This window comes from Mustela lutreola, chromosome 6, assembly GCF_030435805.1.
Source record: "Mustela lutreola isolate mMusLut2 chromosome 6, mMusLut2.pri, whole genome shotgun sequence".
NCBI classification, from domain to species: domain Eukaryota; kingdom Metazoa; phylum Chordata; class Mammalia; order Carnivora; family Mustelidae; genus Mustela; species Mustela lutreola.
In genome coordinates, this window is record NC_081295.1 from 75,828,017 (window position 1) to 75,848,961 (window position 20,945).

General features: G+C 40.4%; 1 protein-coding gene across 10 annotated transcripts in view; it reads right to left on the reverse strand.

The window, feature by feature from the left end:
• TPD52L1 (TPD52 like 1) overlaps positions 1–20,945 on the reverse strand; it is a 99,378-nt gene that overhangs the window by 50,352 nt on the left and 28,081 nt on the right. The window contains exon 1 of one of the 10 annotated variants that reach the window (XM_059177658.1): positions 9,469–9,489. The exons of the other annotated variants lie outside the window; for them this stretch is intronic. The gene's annotated coding sequence lies outside the window, so the exon portion shown is untranslated. Of the gene's footprint in view, positions 1–9,468; positions 9,490–20,945 lie in introns of those variants that run through there. 10 annotated transcript variants of the gene reach the window in all.

Consider the following 20,945-nt stretch of genomic DNA (forward strand, 5'->3'; position numbering starts at 1 on the left):
GTTATGAGCATTTCAGTAACCACACTCAAAACCATGGAGAAAAACACTAAGCCAATTTTCGATTAAAAGATGTAAACTACTTATCACAAATCTCAGCTCCTCTAATCATCTAATTTCAAGTATAAGATTAAGGAACCTGAGATATTCTTCCCATTTCAAACCTTTATTTGCTACTCTTTAAAGGCACAGTTTGACCCACAGAAAATAGAGGCACATTGGATAAATCTGGAACTCCAACCTAAACAATCCAAAAATAAAGTCACAGCAGCCACAAATCTGTGAATAAAAAACTAAACAAACAGTTGTGAAAAAACAAAACACACCTAAGTTTATGATGGATAGACTCTAGGAACTTCCTTCTTTGCATAAACACCTACGTAACATGAGGAAAAATAAAACTGCAGCAATGTGTATAGACAGACCAAAAATTGGCAGACCATCTTAACCTTTAAATCATCTTTTTCTCTGTATCCACACCCTCACTTCACCCTCTGTCACCCCATGTACACATATTCAAATCTATCCCTCAGGGAATGTGGAAAAGGGAAGCCAATCTGGACAGAAGATAAACCTCTGAATTTTACACCCAGCCTTAGATTTTTGCCTTGAGCAAGGGAGAAAGTCTCCCTTATTATTATTATAAGAAAACTCTAGGGTAATAAATTATTCTGAATGCAAACTCATCAACAGAAAGTAGCACTCCTGTGCAAAAAAAAAAGAAAGAAATGTCTTCTCTCCCCCCCCCCCCCTCACACCATCAGAAATAATCATTTACTTGGTGAGTTGTCCTAAGATACTCAAGATACAGTCAGCAGTCTGGGACCAGTTTCTCAACTCCTCCAGTCCCTGAGCGGGGCAAGACAGACACAAGGTGTACATGCAGACAGCTTTGCTAGACAAACTACAGTCTCATCCTCAGTCATTCCTTGATTGCCCACTGGTCTTCGTTAAGTGCTAGGTTATCTTTTAGGATGAGTTTGGGAAGAATAGTAAAACCATTACTTTGCAATGGAAGACATCTGCTGTGAACATGAAGCACAGCAAAATGTAACTTTCATTCCCAAAGCATATTTAAAGAAAGGGATGGTAAGAAAGTCCTCCTAAGATGGATCTTAGCTTTTTAGAGTTCTCTAGTCCTTACACAACATGAAGACTACTGTGAGGGTTAAGAGGCTGAGGTGGGGGTGTAGCTTGGACCCCTGTCAGTTGATACCTTGGCCATTCTCAGCACTCTGTTCATTTATTTTTATTCATCTGGGTTTTATTCATTATTTTTAATCAAGTATAGTTGACATGTAGTGTTATATTAGTTTCAGGTGTACAACCTAGTAATTCAACAATTATATACATTAAGTTATGCTTACCACTCTAAGTGTAGAATAGAAAACCCAGAAATGAACCCACAACTCTGTGGTCTATTCATCTTCAACAAAGCAGGAAAGAATATCCAGTGGAAAAATGACAGTCTCTTCAACAAATGGTGTTGGGAAAACTGGACAGCAACATGCAGAAGAATGAAATTGGACTATTCTCTTACACCACACACAAAAATAAATTCAAAATGAATGGAAGGGCTAAAAATGAGGCAGGAAACTATCAAAATCCTAGAGGAGAATGCAGGCAGCAACCTCTTTGACCTCAGCCACAGAAACCTCTTGCTAGACCCATCCCTGGAAGGAAGTCTGTACCTCTTAATCCCTTTCACCTATTTCACCGATCCCCTTCCCTCCCTTCGGGCAACCACCAGTGTGTTCTCTGTATTTATGATTCTGCTTCCATTTGTTCATTTGTTTTTTAGATTCCACTTAAGTGAAATCATATGATATTTGTCTTTCTCTATCTGATTTATTTCACTCAGCATAATACTTTCTAGGTCCATCCATGTCGTTGCAATTGGCAAAATCTTGTTCTTTTTTATGAATACACCCACACACACACACATACACACCTCGCATCCTCTTTACCCATTCAACTATTGGTAGATACTTGAGTGGTTTCCATATCTTGGCTATTGTAAATAATATTGCAATGACTATCTTTTCAAATTAGTGTTTTCATTTTCTTTGGGTAAATACCCAGCAGTGGAATTACTAGATCATATGGTATTTCTATTTTTAATTTTTTGAGGAAACTCCATACTGTTTTCACAGTGGCTGCACCAACTTACATTCCCACCAATAGAGCACAAGGGGTCCCTTTTCTCCACATTCTTGCCAATACTTGTTATTTCTTGTCTTTTTGATATTAGCTATTTGGACAGGTGTGAGGTCATATGTCAGTGTGGTTTTGATTTACATTTTCCTGATGATTAGTGATGTTGAGCATTTTTTTCATGTGTCTGTTTGCCATCTGTATGTCTGGAAAAATACCTCTTCAGGTCCTCTGCTCATTTTTTAATCAGATTTTTGGAGGGCTTATTTTTGTTACTGAGTTGTATAAGTGCTTTATAGATTTGAATATTAATCCCTTATCAGCTATATCATTTGCAAGTATCTTCTTCCATTCATCATGTTGCCTTTTTGTTTTGTTGATGGTTTCCTTTGTTGTGCAAATGTTTTTTTTTTTTTTTTTGGTGTAGTCCCAGTAGTTTATTTTTGCTTTCATTTCCCTTGCCTGAGGAGACATGTCTAGAAAAATGTTGGTAAGGCTGATGTCCAAAATATTATTGCTTATGTCTTCTTTAGGGAAATTTATGGTTTCGGGTCTCACATTTAGGTCTTTAATCCATTTTGTGCTTATATGTGTGTGTGTGTGTGTGTGTGTGTGTGTGTGTGTGTGTGTATGCTATAAGAAAGCAGTTTCATTCTTTTGCATGTGGCTGTCCAGCCTTCCCAGCATTTATTGAAGAGACTGTCCTTTCCCATTGTACATTCTTGTCAGAAGCCTGGCCATTTAAAAAGCACTGGCCAAATAAATAAATAAATAAATAAAAAGCACTGGCCAGAGTTCTGTGCATGCAGTTTCCCCTTTAAGCAATCAGTTCAGTAACCTCCACATTTCTCCGGGTTTGCTTATCAAATGTTTAATATTTCAAACAGGTGCTACTGACAATGCCCTGGAGGAAAATCTCTTTTTCTCCTGAAATCTGGGTAGAAAAATAAATGCTAAAGGAGATAGAAATATGCATTTCTGAATCACGAAATGTTCAGCAAAAATAAAATGTGCAAGAATTAGAAAAATTTAAGGCAAGTCACATACAAGAAAATGCAATGGCTAAATAAAATATGAAAAGACAACCTTATCAGAAATAAGGAGAATGCAAAATGAAATCGCAAAGGTGTGCCATTTTTCATCTGAGAGACTGGCAAAAATGCAAAAGTTGGAGAACAGCCTGTGTTGGCAAGGTTGCAGAGAAATAGGTCCTCTAATTCATCTTCAGCTTCTGGAATGTGCTGCTGATTGGAAGAGCCTTTGACCTTGCCTTCCCATTCTTGAGAAACAGTCTCACAGGGGGGAAAAAAGCAGACCTAATTAGATTGGTTTTAAAAACTTAACCGCAGCCTTCTTGGTAGTGGTAGAAAACTATAAAAATGTGGACACCTATCAGAAGGGGAAGAGCTGAAACAGGGACAGAAGACCCACATCACATACTATTTCTCAGTCATTAAAAATAATGAACTGGATTGACATGCAGTGACCAGAAGGAATGGTCACTGCATGTTGCTAAATGTGTAAAGCCAAATGGCTTCTGTTTTGTTTACGCATGCTACATTCCGGGAGAGCAATAAAAATTGCTGGGAAAGGCAGTCTCAAGCATGCAGTGTTCCGACCCCCACTTAGCCTGTCTAGGGTTTACCACTTTGTGGGCGATTATCTTTCCTAATCTTAGGCTCAGGAAGTGTCCTTTTGCTCTGCCTAAATTTGCACATCATTGGCCATGAGGCACACCCTGACTTTCAGTATTTCAGACTCAAGGGAGGGGTTGCTGGTCCTGGTGGAAATAAACAAGAGGGTTGCACATGGCCAACACCCTGAGTCAGTGGCAGTGGGTGCAGCGGGGTTGGGGGTGGGGGCGCTGCTGGCTGAGGGAGCGAGGCACGTTCTTGACATTGATCCAGCTCAGTCTCTTCTCTGTAAGTAAAGCGTTGTTCCATCCACTGCTTGGCTGTGTTGTTTTCCTTGCAACTCCAATACCCAGGCACAATGAAAAGAAGTGTTTGGAGTCTTTCCGGGATACTAGTACACAGTATTCCACTCCCCTGGGGTGAATAACCAGTACGCAGTACTGTGCTCTCATATAAATACCAACGTCCATATGTTTGCATAGGCACGAGAACTGTGAGAAAAGATACATACAGAATCGTTAATGCTGGTTACTGCAGAAGAGTGAGACTGGCTAGGGAAAAGGCGGTAACTGTGTTACAGACCTCTGGATTACTAGACTGATTACAGTGAGCATGCCCAATGGACACAATGTGTTTCTGCAAAATTCATTTGCTGAACTCATGATCTCCAAGGTGGTATTTGGAGTTGGGGCCTTTGGGAAGTGGTTAAATCATGAGGGTAGAACCTCATGAATGAGATTAATGCCTTTATTTAAAAAACAAAACAAAACAGAACAAAAAAACCCCACAGAGCTCCCCAGCCCCTTCTGCTAAGCAGGAGCACAGAGAAAAGAAGGCCATCTTCGAACCAAGAGGCCGGCTCTCATGAGACATGGAACCTGCCGCTGCCTTGATCTCAAGACTTCCCATTCCCAGCCTCCAGAACTTTGAGAAATAAATTGTTTAAGCCACCGGCTCTATGGTATTTTTGATATAGTACCCTGAATAGACTAAGATTGCATGTAACTGCTAAACTTCTTCAATATTTCTATTTTGTTAAATTTTAAACATAAGCAAAAATGGAAAGGATTACAAAAGTTGAAAATCTCAAGGACAGCCATAAGATACTATCTATTCAATCATGGTTAAAAAAAAAATAGTAGTTAAATACTCGTTGTTTATTTTAAAAATATCTGCAGAATGAGACTATAGGTTCAAGAGTCCCGTGATCACAAATACTGTCTCACAATTGTTATAGTTAGGGAGTCCTTCCTAACATCTAGCTCAAATTACCCTCACTACCATCCAAGCAAATGCCTCCTTTCCATTCAAGTCAACCAACATTTATTCATTACCTTTTTTTCCAGCTGAATTAGTAAACAAATTTACCATATCACTGTTGGATTATTCTGCTTTACCCATATTAACTGGGATATTCAGCAAACCACGTTGAAGACAAATACTGAAGATAAATAATGACACGGAGAAATATGTCGTATTTCCCCAAAACAAGGATTATTTATATACTTTCTAAGTCCATACAGGGAACACTATGTATCATAAGAAGTCATTTTCCAGAAAAACAATGATAGTATTACAAGCTCAAAATATCATATTAACTTAAAAAAAGATGTGAATATTTAGTTTCAAGTTTTGTATCAAATACTATATAAAATGCATATTTTTCTATGCCTAGAAAAAGACTACAAGGAGAAAAAGCCACAAAAAAATTTTAAATAAACGTAACCGGTAAGTGAATCAACCTATAGCTAATTTTTTTCATTTACTCCTAACAACTCCCTCGTATACTTCAAAATCTCTAAAGTAAACATGATAAGAAAAAAAGGGAGATCGGTCCAGATTGGGGGGGGGGGTGTTACACCTATCCCACTGACAATACCTGGTCTATCTACATCACAGTAGAGCCTCTGCCGGCTTATCACTTGGCACCCATGGAATATAACCCTCCTAGCAAAGCAGGGTATCAGCTAGAGCCCCTGAGCTCAGGGTTCTGCAACCTTTCCCATCAGTCTCCTCACCAGCCACACCAGTTCACCATCGCTCTCAAAGTACTGAGGGCTTTCTGCTCCCATTCCTCTACTCACACTACTCTCTGGCAAGTCATGGCTTTTCCTGTCATCTTCATGTATCCAACCCGGCTTCATGCTGAAAGCCCAGATCAAATAGTTTCTACATTGTGAAGCCTTTCTCTCAAGTAACTGCTTCCTCACGTTCTCTTAACCTGCTCTCACTGGTTCGAGCATGTACCATATTGAATTTAGTGCTGATAAGGACTCACCTATGAACTACCTCTTCAAGTGTAGAGACACTATTTTATCTTGTGGGAATCTCTAGCACTTAGCACTGCTGTAGCATATAACAGGTGCTCAAACCTATCTGATGAATAAGTAAATGTAACATTGAATAAAAATTAAGTACAATTTTACGTTCTATGAATCACAGAGGATTATTGGACCCTCCAGCCAAGTACAGATAAAAAAAAAAAAAAGAAGAAGAAGGATCAGTGAGTTCCTTTTGACCAAGAGTATCACAGTTCTGGAAGAGAAACTATAAATTGCAATTAAAATGGAAAGTAAAGGCCATTTTTACAAAATCAGTTCAAAAAGATAGATTTTTTAAAAAAATATTTTATTTATTTATTTGTTAGAGAGAGAGAGCGTGCGAGCATGGACAAAGTGGTAGGCAGAAGCAGAGGGAGAAGCAGGCTCTCTGCCGAGCAAGGAGCCCGATGTGGGACTCGATCCCAGGACACTGGGCTCATGACCTGAGCCGAAGGCAGCCGCTTAACCGACTGAGCCACCCAGGCATCCCCAAGCATTGTTTCTAATTCCTTCATGATATTTGACTCTCTTGCCCACCCGCCACTGAGGCGTCCCAAGATAGATTTTTATATAAACAAGAGTAGAAAGAATTAGATGAGTCTTTTTAACTCTCAATATTATCACCAAAGGACAACATAGGTACAAAATATGGACAAAGCATTAATTCATTTCATTTTAAACTGTTTTGGTACAAATGGGAGGCAAATGTACAATCTTCTAAATCACTGATGACGATTTTATTTCAGGTACCTAGTGGGTGATACAAACCAAGCAAACCAGATCTAACCAAAGATTTTAGAAGGTGGCTCAAGGGACCGTGTGCTTGGTGACCAGGTAGGCAGAGACAGACAGCCCTAAAGTTCCCGCCCTCTGTGTCTCTCAGTGCTCCCATCCCCACTGCAATCAGAAGTCACCAGAAGCTTCTTGACTACCTACCCTCACAGACACACAGCCTTTATTCACCCGAGATAAAAGGATTACCAAGGAACTTTAAAAATGAGGTCACGTTGAATGACCCATCTCACGCTGAGAAACTGTGTATACCTTCTGTCTCTCTTCTCTGAAAATATTTGATATTTTGAGTGCAAGTTTTTTCAAAGAAAATATGTCTTCAAATCTAGTATAGTTTTATACACATGCAATCCATTTTCGACATGTTTTTAACAGATGACTAACACTAGTACTATTTTTTAAAAAACAGAAGAGCAAACTCTCAAGAATTTATTAATGGAATTTATGGCATGCTAAACATAGAAGTGGGAAGGGGCCTGGGTCCTCTTTTAAAATCCTTCCCAGTTAGGAAACAAAACTGACAAACCAAAAGTCTAAAACTAAAATGGGTTGTAATAATAACCAGTGGCTTTGAAATGCATGTTCCTTTAGAAAGGTGGGATCTCAGAGGTTAACACAGACTAGCAGCTGTTACACTTGGCAATGACCGCGGGCTCTCCCGTGTTCCAGGTAGCCCGACAAGGCAGTTAGGTGGTAATCTCCCCACCAGGGAGGCTTCGCCTAACAACAGAACAACATAAACATACAACGAAAGTCGACCTTTAAAACTGGCCCTTGACTCCAAAGCATTCTTATAAATTAAATATTTTAAAATGTACATCAATATCTGATTTCTAATATCTTGTGACATAAGAACTCGATTCTAGCACATTTTACTTGTATACTTAAGGCAAGCTAAACTTGGTTTCTTCTTCCTTTAGAGTTGCATTTCAGTTGACATTAAGTCTCTACACACAGAATTTAACACTTTGGTTGTAGGTGTCATGCAGACATAATTATTTAGTCAATCATACAAATCTAGCAAAATAGTTTTAAGGCTGTATTATTGGTAAAGATTAAAATGAACAAAATCCGGCCTTAGATCTTTCGATCCATAGTTCAACAAATGAGTTGAGTGGTTAGAACTGCTTATTTAAATAAGAACACAAAACACAAACAAAAACTTTACTTTCTGGTTACAATTAAGAAGTGTTCTTTCATCAGAATGAGATTCAGTTTCACAGCAGGTCTAGATTCTACAGGCTCTTTGTTTCTAAATGCCAGAAGAGGTCAGTAATTGTTAGTAGGTTAACATGTTCTTTTCCCTAAGGATAAAGTCAACCTCCTCGTCCCTCGACAGGTTTCTCAACACTGACACTATTGGACATTTTGGGCCAGAGGGTTGTTTGCTGTGGGAGACTGTCCTGTGTGCTGTGGGATGTTTAGCAGTATATGAAGGGCCTCTGCCAGACAAATCCCAGTAGGACCCTTCCCCGCCAGCGATAATTAACTGTCTCCAGGGGCAACTAGGTAGCTCAGTCTGTTGGGTGTCTGACTTGAGCTCAGGTCATAATCCCAGGGACCTGGGATCCAGCCCCGCATCAAACTGGCAGGCTCTGCACTCAGCAGGAAGTCTGCTTGTCCTTCTCCTCTTCCTCTGCCCTTCCACCTGGCTTGTGGGTGCTTTCTCTCAAATAAATAAAGTCTTAAAAAACAAAACAATAACAAAACAACAATAAAACCATCTCTAGGCATTGTTCAATGTTCCCGGCAGGGCAAACCCATATTCAGATGAGAACTATTGAGGAAGCTCTGTTTGGGCACAAAGACAACATCCACAATTACAGCTGCTGGTAGGGAGTGGACACTTGTGTTCATCACATGTCAGGCGCCAGCCAGGGGTGTCATGTACATTAATTCATATGGTCAGGTATCACTATCCCTGATTTATACTTATACACTGAAGAACACTGATATTCAGAGACAAAGTGGTGAGCTGGGGTCCCCTGCTTTTTCTATATTCAGGTAACCTATCATCTTTTTTTTTTTTTTAAAGATTTTATTTATTTATTTGACAGAGAGATCACAAGTAGACAGAGAGGCAGACAGAGAGAGAAGGGAAGCAGGCTCCCCACTGAGCAGAGAGCCTGATGCGGGGCTCAATCCCAGGACGCTGAGATCATAACCTGAGCCGAAGGCAGAGGCTTAACCCACTGAGCCACCCGGGCACCCTAGGCAACCTATCATCTTTGTGTGTCCCTGGACTTCCCAACTTGGGAAGTCTGTCATCTGTTTGTAAACCCATTTCCCTTCTCCCATGCATGCAAGCAGGTGTGTGCAGGGAGAGCACTGGGGAAGCTGCTACAAGGGAGTGGGGATGGAATGTAAAGGAGGGGAACTTTGCAATATTTCCATCTCTAGTGAAAATTCACTTAACCCACTGCCACCGTTTTCAAACACTGTACAACATACCTACTGTCTAAGCAGACACAGAAGCCTCAAATTGCCTTAGATAGTTAAAAGCACCGGAAGAGCCTCCAAGAGGCTGAGTACATTGCCCCTGCTGTAATTGGGATCCAGTGGAAACTTACTGCTGATCTTCTGTCCCTAAAGGCAGACAGACCTTGGATTCCTTCTTTCAGGAAGCAAAACAGAGTTCAAGATCACACTCAGATGGGGCAGAGAGCCCGCATCTGGGCTTGAAGCCCTGCGTATAATCCTAGTTCCTGGTAGGGCATCGACAGTGTTGACCTTCCCAGATACCACCCCTTAGTTATTGAACTGGAGCCAGGAGCTCACTCAGAGGCCGCTGGGCTAACTGATCTCTTGGCCAACCGCACACTGACCTCCAGCTGCAGAAGCTCTGGCCAGCCTCGCCGGCAGTGAGCCTATGAGCCTTACTCTGCTCAGACGCTCCTCACCTTTCCCGTTTAGCTCCTTGTTTCCGGAGACACCAATGACTCGGTTTCCAGCCAAGGACACCCAAACACCTTTTTTAGACTCTCATGATTGGAGGGCACAGCTCTTCCCCTCTGATGTTTAGTGGGCTTCATGTCCCTTTGGATTATGCTATTTCAGTTCCTGCCATCCATCTGAATGCTTAGCGCTAGAATAAAGGAAAGGCCACACAGCAGGTGGTTATAACCTTCTGGGGGTACAGCTTAGTTCAGAGGAATCACTGAAAGGTACCCCTGCCTGTTTCTGATGTGTGGCCTAACTTTAACAAGTTATTAAATTACATGTTATTTTAGAAATACCAAGTATGCATACCTGATTAGAATTTATATTATATCCTACTTTGGGAAGGAAATAGACTTTTCTTAAAAAAGAAAAAATCCTTCCCACTATTCTGCCTTCTAAGACTTTGGCACCCGACACTCAAGAAACCCTTTACTTTCAGGTCAGGCAGGGAGAGACGGATGGGAGTGTCTCCTGATGTGGGGGACACACATTTCTCTAAAATTCTCCTTGGAAGAAAAAGAACTCAAAGGAGACATAACAATGAGATGCAGAAAAATAAGGGAAGTTTCATTTCTTGCATTTCTGAACTTGTGGACTTGATTCACACTGCTCTCTACTGAACTGGAGCCAGTGGTAAATGTGAGGTGTTTTAAAGTATTCAATTACAGATTATGAAGAAAAAGACCTACCAAGATGAAAAAGTAAAATGATTCAAGGATTTGGAAGGTCAGAGTGATAACACATAAACATAGATTTTATTCTGGAAAAGGGACATCTCTAGAGATTGTTCACATCAGGAGGCGTGTTAAAAATGAAAAGTACTTTTTTTTTTCTCAGCAAGCAATAAGAAAGATGAAATAAAATTTCAGAAAGCATGATTATGATTTTTTTTTTTTAGGAAATATTTTCAGGTTATAAATTAAATGTAGCTGCTCCTTGGGGTCTAGAAAAGGTTGAGAAAATCTTTTCTGGAGATTACCAGTGGAAGATCACCATAGGGATGTTCTGATTAAAAGGACTGAACCGGGGGCGTCTGGGTGGCTCAGTGGGTTAAGCCTCTTTCTGCCTTCGGCTCAGGTCTTGATCTCAGGGTCCTGGGATTGAGCCCCGCATCGGGCTCTCTGCTCAGCAGGGAGCCTGCTTCCCTTCCTCTCAGCCTGACTCTCTGCTTACTTGTGATCTCTGTCAAATAAATAAATAAAAATCTTAAAAAAAAAAAAAAAAGTACCAAACCAGCCAAATTATCTCTGAGAAACAGTTTTAAGGTTGTTGTTTTTATTTCCGTGCCTAGTGAGTTAGGAATATGGGGACAACTTTGATACGAAGGAAGCGGAATTCCAGTGCTGGACTCTGCCACCAAACTGTGTGTGGCTCTACGTGAGATTCTTACTCACTTTCACGTCTGTGTCTGATGTCTAAAATCAGAGGGACGGAACGGCATAAGTTTGTTTAGATACTCTGTGAGGAGGGAAAGGAAGAGTCTGAGAAGAAAGTCCGATATCAAAAACATAAATGTGAGGGGAAAAAAGAAAACTGTATATTCAGGGAAGTCTGTGGTACAGTTTTAATAGACTCTGATGAACACCAAAGCAGATATTATAGATAAAATCAGCATTGTTTTAAGGTATTCAATGACATGTTCTTTATATGAGCTAACAGAAAAATAGCCATGTAACATGTAGCACATTTCTTTCAAATAATCTGGTAATTGCGGGTCTTGCAAGGAAACTGAAGTCCAGAGTATAATTATTTACACTTCCTTTATTTGTAGGGCAACATCCCCAAACTTGTTTCAGCACTGAAACTATCATTAAGCTCTTACATCCCTGAAACCATAATTAAAACTTGGGAAGTGCCCCAGATGTTCCTGTGGCTCATGTGAGTTCATGTTTGATCTCCTGATTATCTCTCCATGACAGTCACAAGGATTAAGGATCTGAGATGAGGATTTAAAATAAAATGCAGAAAGTCTTAAAAACAACCACATCTTTGGAAGCTATGGAAAGTTTATCTTTCCTTGTTTTCCAGAACTTTTGATGATTCACACATTTAGAGCCAAGTTTAAAGGGCATCACTCCAGGCCAAATGAGTTGGAATCTTTGAGGTCAACCTTGAACATCTGTGCTTTTTTTTTTTTTTTTTTTAAGTCCCACAGGTGACACAGATGGGAAGCCAACGTTAAAGACCACAGATTTTTAAATAAAATAATATGACCTAAATGGCACCAACGGGAGTCTGGCACCATTCCACATCCTGGAAATACAATGATTATCAGAGCTGACCGGTCCTCTGCTCTCATGAAGCTTGAGACACATGATGGCAAATCAGCAACTTCCTAGTTATGGTAGAGCTTATAGTACACCAGGGGGGCAGTGACGGGGCACAGGGTTTCTGTCGCAATTCAAGATCAACAACAGCTCTCTTTAAATGGGTCAGTTGTGCTGACTCCAAGAAACAGCTGCCATGTAAAACTTGAAAAGAAAAGCGGTTTCCAAGGAGAGGTAATAGCCAGTTCAAAGCCCTAATCTTAAACCTCCTTGTTGCACCAAAGTATAAAAAAACGAAGGTATTGATTAGAGCAACTCAAGGTGACAATGCTGATTAATCTGCTGTTATCAGGGAATGCCCTGTAAGTGCCTTTTCCATAGAGCTAAAGTTTACTTAATGTTACACTATGTAAAAATTACTCATTTACTATGAAATCTTTCTTTCATTGAAGGGTAAAGCAAAAAAAGAAAAAAGAAAATGCATGACAAGCTTCTTACTCTCAAAGAACAGAGTAGATATCCTCAATGTACCCGGCTAACTATAAGTCAAGAAAGAATGTATTAAACACTTTGGCCAAGATCTAACTAAACAGGACACCATTAGCACAGATAAGAAGTGTTTTATTCCCATACCTAATCCTGAAGGTCTTCATGGAAATAATGTTATTTGAGTTTAGTCTTACAGGAGAAAAGGTTTTTTGTTTTTGTTTTTGTTTTTTTAAAAGATTTTATTTATTTATTTGACAGATGGAGATCACAAGTAGGCAGAGAGGCAGGCAGAGAGATGAGGAAGCAGGCTCCCTGCTGAGCAGAGAGCCCAATGTGGGGCTTGATCCCAGGACCCTGGGATCATGACCTGAGCGGAAGGCAGAGGCTTTAACCCACTGAGCCACCCAGGCACCCCGAGAAGAGGATTTTTGATGAGAGATGAGAGGGGAGTTCCTGTAGGGAAGGACCGTGGCAAGTGCTGAAACCGAGAAAGCTCGGGTATGGTAAAAGAATGAAGAGCTGCTTGACCAACTGGTAAGAAATATGCCCCAAAGGACATCTGGTCCACATCAAGGAGAGCCTTGACTTCCATGTAAAGCTGACTGCAAGGAATGGAGGAACGTAGAAGGTTTCTGAGCAGGAGAACGACATGATGAGAGATGCACTTAAGGAAAAAACCCATCCTTTCCTGGTGCTGGGATGTACTTAATGGATGATTTCAGGGACCAGGTTGTAAGGCTCTGTACCCTTTAACAAAAAGCCCCCAAATGCCAAGAATGTAGAGTTAGTACTTCTTCCAAATTGTAGAGTTAGTACTTCTTCCAAATTGTTCCCTGCCATCAACTGCCGTTTCTAATGGACTGTAAGCTAGAAGTTACTAAGGTACATGAAATAGTCACACTTAATATTAATCCTATAACTGAGTAAATAACCTGGAACTCCAAAGGTGGTTCCAGTCAGCTCTCACAGGCCAAAAAGCATGAAGTCTTGTATGAGCTTTTTTTCCCCACAGAACTGTCTGTCTGAATCATAATGATCTAAGAGAACTCATCTGCCAGTTGAATTGTCAGTGTTATCCTCAAGAAAAACAAAAGCCCTCCGGTCGTGCTCTCCTCGAAGGCCCCGCCACGGCTTCATCCCGCCCACTCCACAGCTCACTCTGCAGGGCTCCAGGAATTGCTGCTGCATAATGAATGTGAAATAGCTTTGCACCCTCACTAACACTGATGCTGGAACTCAGAGAGGAGGAAATACATACCTAGAGTCTAAATATATTTTTGATATGTATTTTCTCATATATGGATGTATTTTTCATGCATATGTTTTGTATATGTATGTTTCCACACATATGCATTTGACATACATGTTTCATGCTTTTATACATGGAGGTCTTTCATATACATGGGCGCTGTCTTCTGTTCTTTATACTCTGCAGCTACTCGGGCCACCTGAAGTCACACCATCGCAGAGAGAACGCTCCACGCAGGAAATCACAGAAGAAATGGTCTGGGGATTTGTCAGCCCCCCTTCAGTCCACTGGATCCCAGCAACTTTTCCTTCCGCGGGCGGGCTCTCAGCTACTTTCCCATCACGGTACTCCTGAGGGCAATACCACACCCCTCTAGGATAGTGACTCAGTGTGGCCATGAACTTCAATGGTGAGGACAGGCAGCACCGCCCCACCCCCCACCTCCTCCAGCACCGTCAGAATAAGGAAAAGGAGGGGAGGTGGGAGGGGGGAACATGGGAATGGGAAAGGGGAATATTAACACAAGCACCTGGAGAAAATTTCCCAAAGTCCTTCTGCCGTACACCCCAGGGGGCAGGCCTCCCCCCAATCCTCCCCCTCCCCAGGATGATTTAAGAAGATGGTCTCTGGAGTATGCTCAGCCTGAATCTAGTCTTAACAATGCCATCCTGGTTATCTTATTTAGGTTCCCGAAGCTTCACTGTCCTCCTCTGTAAAATAGAGAGAATCACAGAAACTATCTCTAACTTTTGGCTGAAGGATTAAATGAGATGAAAGGATGTAAACTGTTGGGTACCACGTCCAACACGTAAGGATGATGAATAGATGTTAGCAACAATTACTGTAAACAACCCACCAAGCAGAGTTGAACTGCTGTCAGTGCCCTTGTAATTAAATGTTGGCCACGGACGACAAGGATGCTAATGAACTCTTTCAAGAAGTCAGGAGGGACACATGTGACAGATGCAGTTCTCCCTGGAGTGGCCACACATGGGCCAGGCTGTGTCAGTAAGCATATGCGTGTGTCGCATGCACGGGGGGGGGGGGGGGGAGGCAAGCCCCATGGGGTCAGAGCAGATCCAGCCAGGGCAAAGAGCTTGGCTGCTGCTTGCAACCACGACCGATTCTTTTCTCTCTAGGTTCTTATTAAAGCTCAAAGAAGTGGACTCAGCTCTAGCTGACAAGTTAACGAAGGGGGTTAAAATCGATGCCTGTTTCCTTAGAAATGAAGATGGGCAGCAGGGAGACTCACGTCAGGTGCTTCTGCACAAAAACCAACCCCTTCTTTGTTTCCTATGAAGTGTGAGCGGCAGGTCTCCTACTGGCAGCAGGGTTTGTTCCATCAGAGGGACAAAGCCTGAAGGAGCCACACCACATTGGCATGTCTGTTTCTCCTTCCCTTAGTACGTTTTATTTTGAGTTAATAGTATGTACAAGTTGGGATCCTGCTGAGGTTATGGCCAGGTAAGGGAAAGCAGGATTTTCTTTTCTTTTCTTTTTTCCCCCTCAAAATTTTTATTGCTATGGATTAACCCAAGAGAACTTCATGCTGCTAGGATCAGCTGAGTTCTGAAACCCTTGGCACGAAGGGCAGATGTCAACTTGACCAGGTGACAGTCCCATGCCTAGAGCAAAACACCATGTCTGGTGTCCTGAGGGCTAGCGAAGTTCAGGAAAACAAAAATTTCCACTTGGAGGCGAAGCCATCCTCACCCACTCCTCCCCACATACACACTATTTTCCTACAACAAAGGCCCTGAGGGAACATGACCAGAGGAAAAGTTTTCTTCTCCAACAGCGTATTCCAGGAGTCATCAGGAAAGCTGGGGGCTACACAGTAGGCTTCGTTCACAATTTGCTTTCTAAATCTTTCATGACTCTTAATTCTGCCTTAGAGTAGCAAGTAATATTCACCATGATGAGCTTTGCTATAGTCTGATGAACAGATGGAGGGAGAAAAATCAGGTACCTGACATTTCCAGACTACGAAGAACTGAGATGCCCCACAGTTGTTCACTTCTTCCCTTGTTAGGAACTTTCTCTTCCCTCAGATGATGAGGAGACAGACTCGCTCAGAGCACATCTGGTCTTACAGTTAGAGTATCCGCGCCCTGTTTTTCTATTTTGACAAACCACATGTGACAACATCCAGCCAAATGGAAAACACTGCTGTTCTCGGGTACCTCCAACGTCGCACCAGTGATACCTGAAGGCAGTGAGGTTACTCCACACTGTTTCAGTTACAAGAAATAATACCACTCACCCTGCAGTGAACACATCATTATCCCTTCACCATTTTCTTTTGAAATGAAAGGAAAAGAATTACATCCATATGTTGACAGAACCCGGAAACAGACATCTGTTTTCTCACTTCTTCATTTAGAAAGGCGGTGTGGAGAAGCTGCCCCTTGTGCCCTCAGAAACACATAAACCAAGTGAGACACAAGTGTCAAAGGACAATTTGTTCTTCTGCAAAATCACCCACTAGGAATATGACTGTGAATAAAGAAATGGAGAAAATACAACTTGAACAAAATAACCAAACCCACACACACATACATCAGTACATGTCAAGAACATAACAAAATATCAAGGTCAGTGAGGAATATTCAATTTTTAAGAAAACATTAATTACAGTTTGGAAGACAACTGAATTTAAAATCATATCAAGATCCCACAAAACATCACAGAATGTACTACAAATCCCTAATCAATAAGTAGAATAGAGAGAGCCGTAATGGATGGTTCCATATGGTTCCCTTGGTACAACGAAAGAGAATATATTGACTACGTCATAAAACCCCTAAAGAATGGTGATGTACTGTTGATGGCTCTCCGTCTCACTGACTTCCTGTCATTAGTCTGTGGTAGGCACCCCCCCACGTGCCAGCTCCTTCAGTACTGTTTTCAGAGAAAATGCCCTAGTACCTATTCTGAAGATGGAGCACCAGCGGTAATCGTCTGCCACACTTGGAACTGCTCCCAAGTTTGGGGTCTTACTTTTTGACAGCCCTACAAGCCACGAGAAGCGTATTAATTCTTGCCATTTACAAAGTTACAGCTGGTAGAAAGAGTTCAAATTATGGCCAATACAGTTCACAGAAACTATTTCCAGTCTGGCACTTCCACTTACTTTGACATTAGCTGTCTCTGGCTATAGAAAGAAAGTGACTCATGTCTTCAGAGCAGACAGCTCTCTCTGTCCTTCCTGCCTATCCTAACCCCCACTACTTCTGAGCTGGTAGAGAGTTCTAGTGAAGGAAGGAAAATGGATGGGGAGTTTTAGAAGGATCTACAGTGTGACTATCTATAGCTCAGCATACTCCTTCTGTTATGTGTTTTGTCAACTGTAAATTATTGTGGCTATTGCTTTTACTTTATATTCTTCTTTCTGTGAGGCTTACTAAATAAAACCAAAAAAATGGCTCTATTTATCTTAAATACTCATGTAGAAAGGAAATAAAATCAAGTTCCTGCAATATCAGATGTGGACCTACTTCAGAGTGAAAAGGAAATAACAGTGACATTGGTGAAAGAAGTTATGGAAAAGTACCAAGAAGAGGGAGGTTGCCAGTCCTCATCTTGGCTCTTTCCTCGCGTAATGAGCTATCTTTTGACAGCACCCACAAAATCAAAGGCATCAATGGTAACCACTAGAGGAAAAAATAACTTAGAATGAAAAATCAAGTTAATGGCAGGATAAAATAGCCTTTCCTTCTTAATGAATATCTAATAATGTTTTCTATCACCTCTTAAATTAGGAAAGCCTAAAGGATGCCATAGGCAGAGTCTGTTTTCTGTCTTCTTTTTGAAATTCTTTGCTCCCAACCCAGGTAGATACAGCACAGACCAGGTTTCTTTGCAGTCAGAGTATGAGTCGGGTTTTACTTTAATATTTTCACTTTAAAATGCCTGCACAGAAGCCACCTCTGTGCTCTTGATCACATAAATCCTGTTTCTGGAACAGAGCACACACCTGATCTCTACTGGTCCTAAGAATTAACTTAGCAATTTGCCCAACTAGGGTAATTACTTTAAAGAACAGAATTATTTGGTCTTTAGTTTGGTATGAAATTCTTCTAACTCGAGCACAGAATTTTAAAGTCTAAGTGGCAAAGGTCATCCACGAATGCTTAGGACAGAGGTAAAATTAACTGAGATGACTTCTATTTATAATTAGATGACCAACCTTCTCATGACAGTTCCAACTGTTGGGGCCAAATTAGTTACCTAAGGCATCTATCACCAATAAGAAAAAGTCTATGCCCCCATTTTAAGCTAATTCTCTGAAAGTATCATGATGCTTTGCCTAAGATTTAAAACTACCTTATGAAATTTATCAGAATGTCTTCTGCATAAACTAGCCATACTGGCATATACAAAATAAAGCAAAGCTTGCCTAGGGATGGACCTGGACTGCACTGAGTTAACTGCCTTATCAGCCCAGTGGAAATATCCTGACCATGGAAGGCCATGCATGCAGTTTTGATAAGATTCCCTTGATGAGGTATTTTTTTTCAAACTGCAGGTCACTACACCATTTAGTGAGTCATTAAGTCAACTTAATGGGCTGTGACAGCCATTTTTTTTTTTTTTTTAGAGAAACAGAGTAGACTAGAAAAGAGTGAAAATTATTAGGCATGCATATAATAAGGGCAAGTAATATTTTATGAAATTTTGTTTCAGTTAATCATTTTATACACACACACACACTCACACATATACACATACAAGATATGCACACACACCCCAGCATAACAGAAGGTAATGTAAAATGTATTTGTTATTCTGTAACAAGGTTTGAAAAGTTTTAGAAAACACTACCAAGAAGGATATTTAATTCTACTGTTTAATACAAGAACCATATTTTCCCACTCTACTGATAAAATTCCCCTTTTCCATCAAGGTAAGGGGGAGAATAAATAGGATGAGTGAGTCCATTTTTAGCTGTACTCAGAACACAGCTGTGAAAGGAAAAATCAGCACTTATCACGGGGAAGACAGATCCACTGAAGGATAAAAATGTGCCTTTCCACTTGGATAACAAGTTGATGATGCAGATATCTTACCAGGGAGAGGCACTGTAAAGTTTCCACTGAAATCACTGGTTTTCTCAGCTATCCTAACTTGTTTCAGAACCTAACCAGCTGGGAAGGTTTTGGCAGAATGTACAACAGAATTAGGTAATTGGGAGATAGCTTATTTGATAGGTGATGCCTAAAAACTTGGCCACCTTCTCAACAGAAACTTCCCAAACAGGATCTCTTACTTATTTTTAAATATGAAATCTTAACTCTCTCCAACCCCCTTTGGAGAGAGCTAAAACCCTTTGCTCCACAATACCATAAAAAACTTGGTCTATGAGGAAGTATAAAAATAAAGGTGCACAGTTCCTGGATTTCAGATAACACCAGATTTTGTTTATTCTTTGGCAACATGCATATGTATGTATGTGTGTCCATGCACGTTTATAGAATTACACATACAGGTGCACTTTGCGGCCAACGGTTTCACAAAAATGGCACTGTGTTCATATAAACTTCTGTCTCTTGCTTTTTCTTTTAAGATTTTATTCAATTATGTGAGAAAGAGAGTGAGCAAGAGAGAAAGAACACAAGTGTGGAGGGGCAACGGGAGAGGGAGAAGCTGATTCCCAGCTGAGAGGGGAAGGCGGGGCTCAATCCCAGGACCCTGGGATCATGACCTGAGCTGAAGACAGACCCTAACTCACTAAGTCACCCAGGTGCCCCGCATCTTGCTTTTCTTACTTAATAATTCATAATGAATCTATGTGCCGAACAATACAGCTATCACTCACTCTTTTAAGCGATGGCTGAATATTTTATCATAAGCAAATACCACATGTATTCAAACATTGCACATTTAATGGACATTTATTTCAGGTATTTCTGGATGGGGAGGTGCCAAATATCATCAGTGCTGCAAGGGATATACTCGTCCATGAGTCATTCTGTAAGGTAGCTTTAATGCCAAAAATTCCAAGAGGAGAATTTAAATTTTAGTAGATGTTGCCTGATTGTTTTCTAAAAAGACTGGAACAATTCATGTTTCTACTAGCAACACTTGAAAGTATTCACTTTTTCCATCCTTCTCAACAATTTGAGTGACTTACTAAACTTTTAACTTTTGCCTGTCCAACATGTATAACACAGTATCATACTGTTACTTAAATCTTCATTTCCCTAGCATAATTAATTTAAGCACCTCTTTATATGTTGTTGGCCAAATGGGATTTGCTTTACAATAAAATGAATCCAAATTATTTTTTATCCTATTTTTCTACTGGCATATCAAATTATTAGATTTTTTCATTTTTTATTGGTATTAATTTATATGATGAAATTCTTCCCTCACCTACTGTTTGCCTATTGGGTTTGATAATATCTTTTGCCATCAAATATTTTTAAATTTTATATGGGATAAAATGTTTATTATTTTTCGGTTTTTTAATTATTTTTCTTTTTGACCTTCTGTGTTTCCTCTCTCGGTTAAAACCGTTTCTCTCCAGTTGTTACATTGTACAAAGTCACCTCATTTTTCTTTTAATACTTGTGTGTATTATTTTTCTAGTAAAAATTCTCAAATATATAAGTTTTGTAAAGCACAGAAAAAGCACCAAGCTTTTTTTTGTTTTGTTTTCTTTTTTGAGATAGTCGTAACAAGTGCTGTACCAGCATTTGTTATTAAATAAAGCATATTTCTCACTGAAACTGCATGCATTAAATTCTGGCATATTCTAAGATCCACTCTGGACTCCACTTTGTGGTACTAATCTATGGTGCCAATACCATGCTGCTTTGATAAGAGTGACTTTGTGGTATACAGTAACAGTCCATAATGCAACTCCCACTTCCACCCAGTCGTCTTTATCATACGCTTTGTCTAATCTCACACATTTAGCTTTCATAGGTACTCTAAGAGCATTTTATCTAACTCTGAAATATCTTTGTTGGGACTTTACATGAGTTTACATTAAATACAGTTATTAATTCATCTATTGAAGCTTTAAATTCTCCTTAGGTTGATTTTGATAATTTATATAGTGCTATACTTCCTCTGGTTCAGGGATCAGGAAACTATG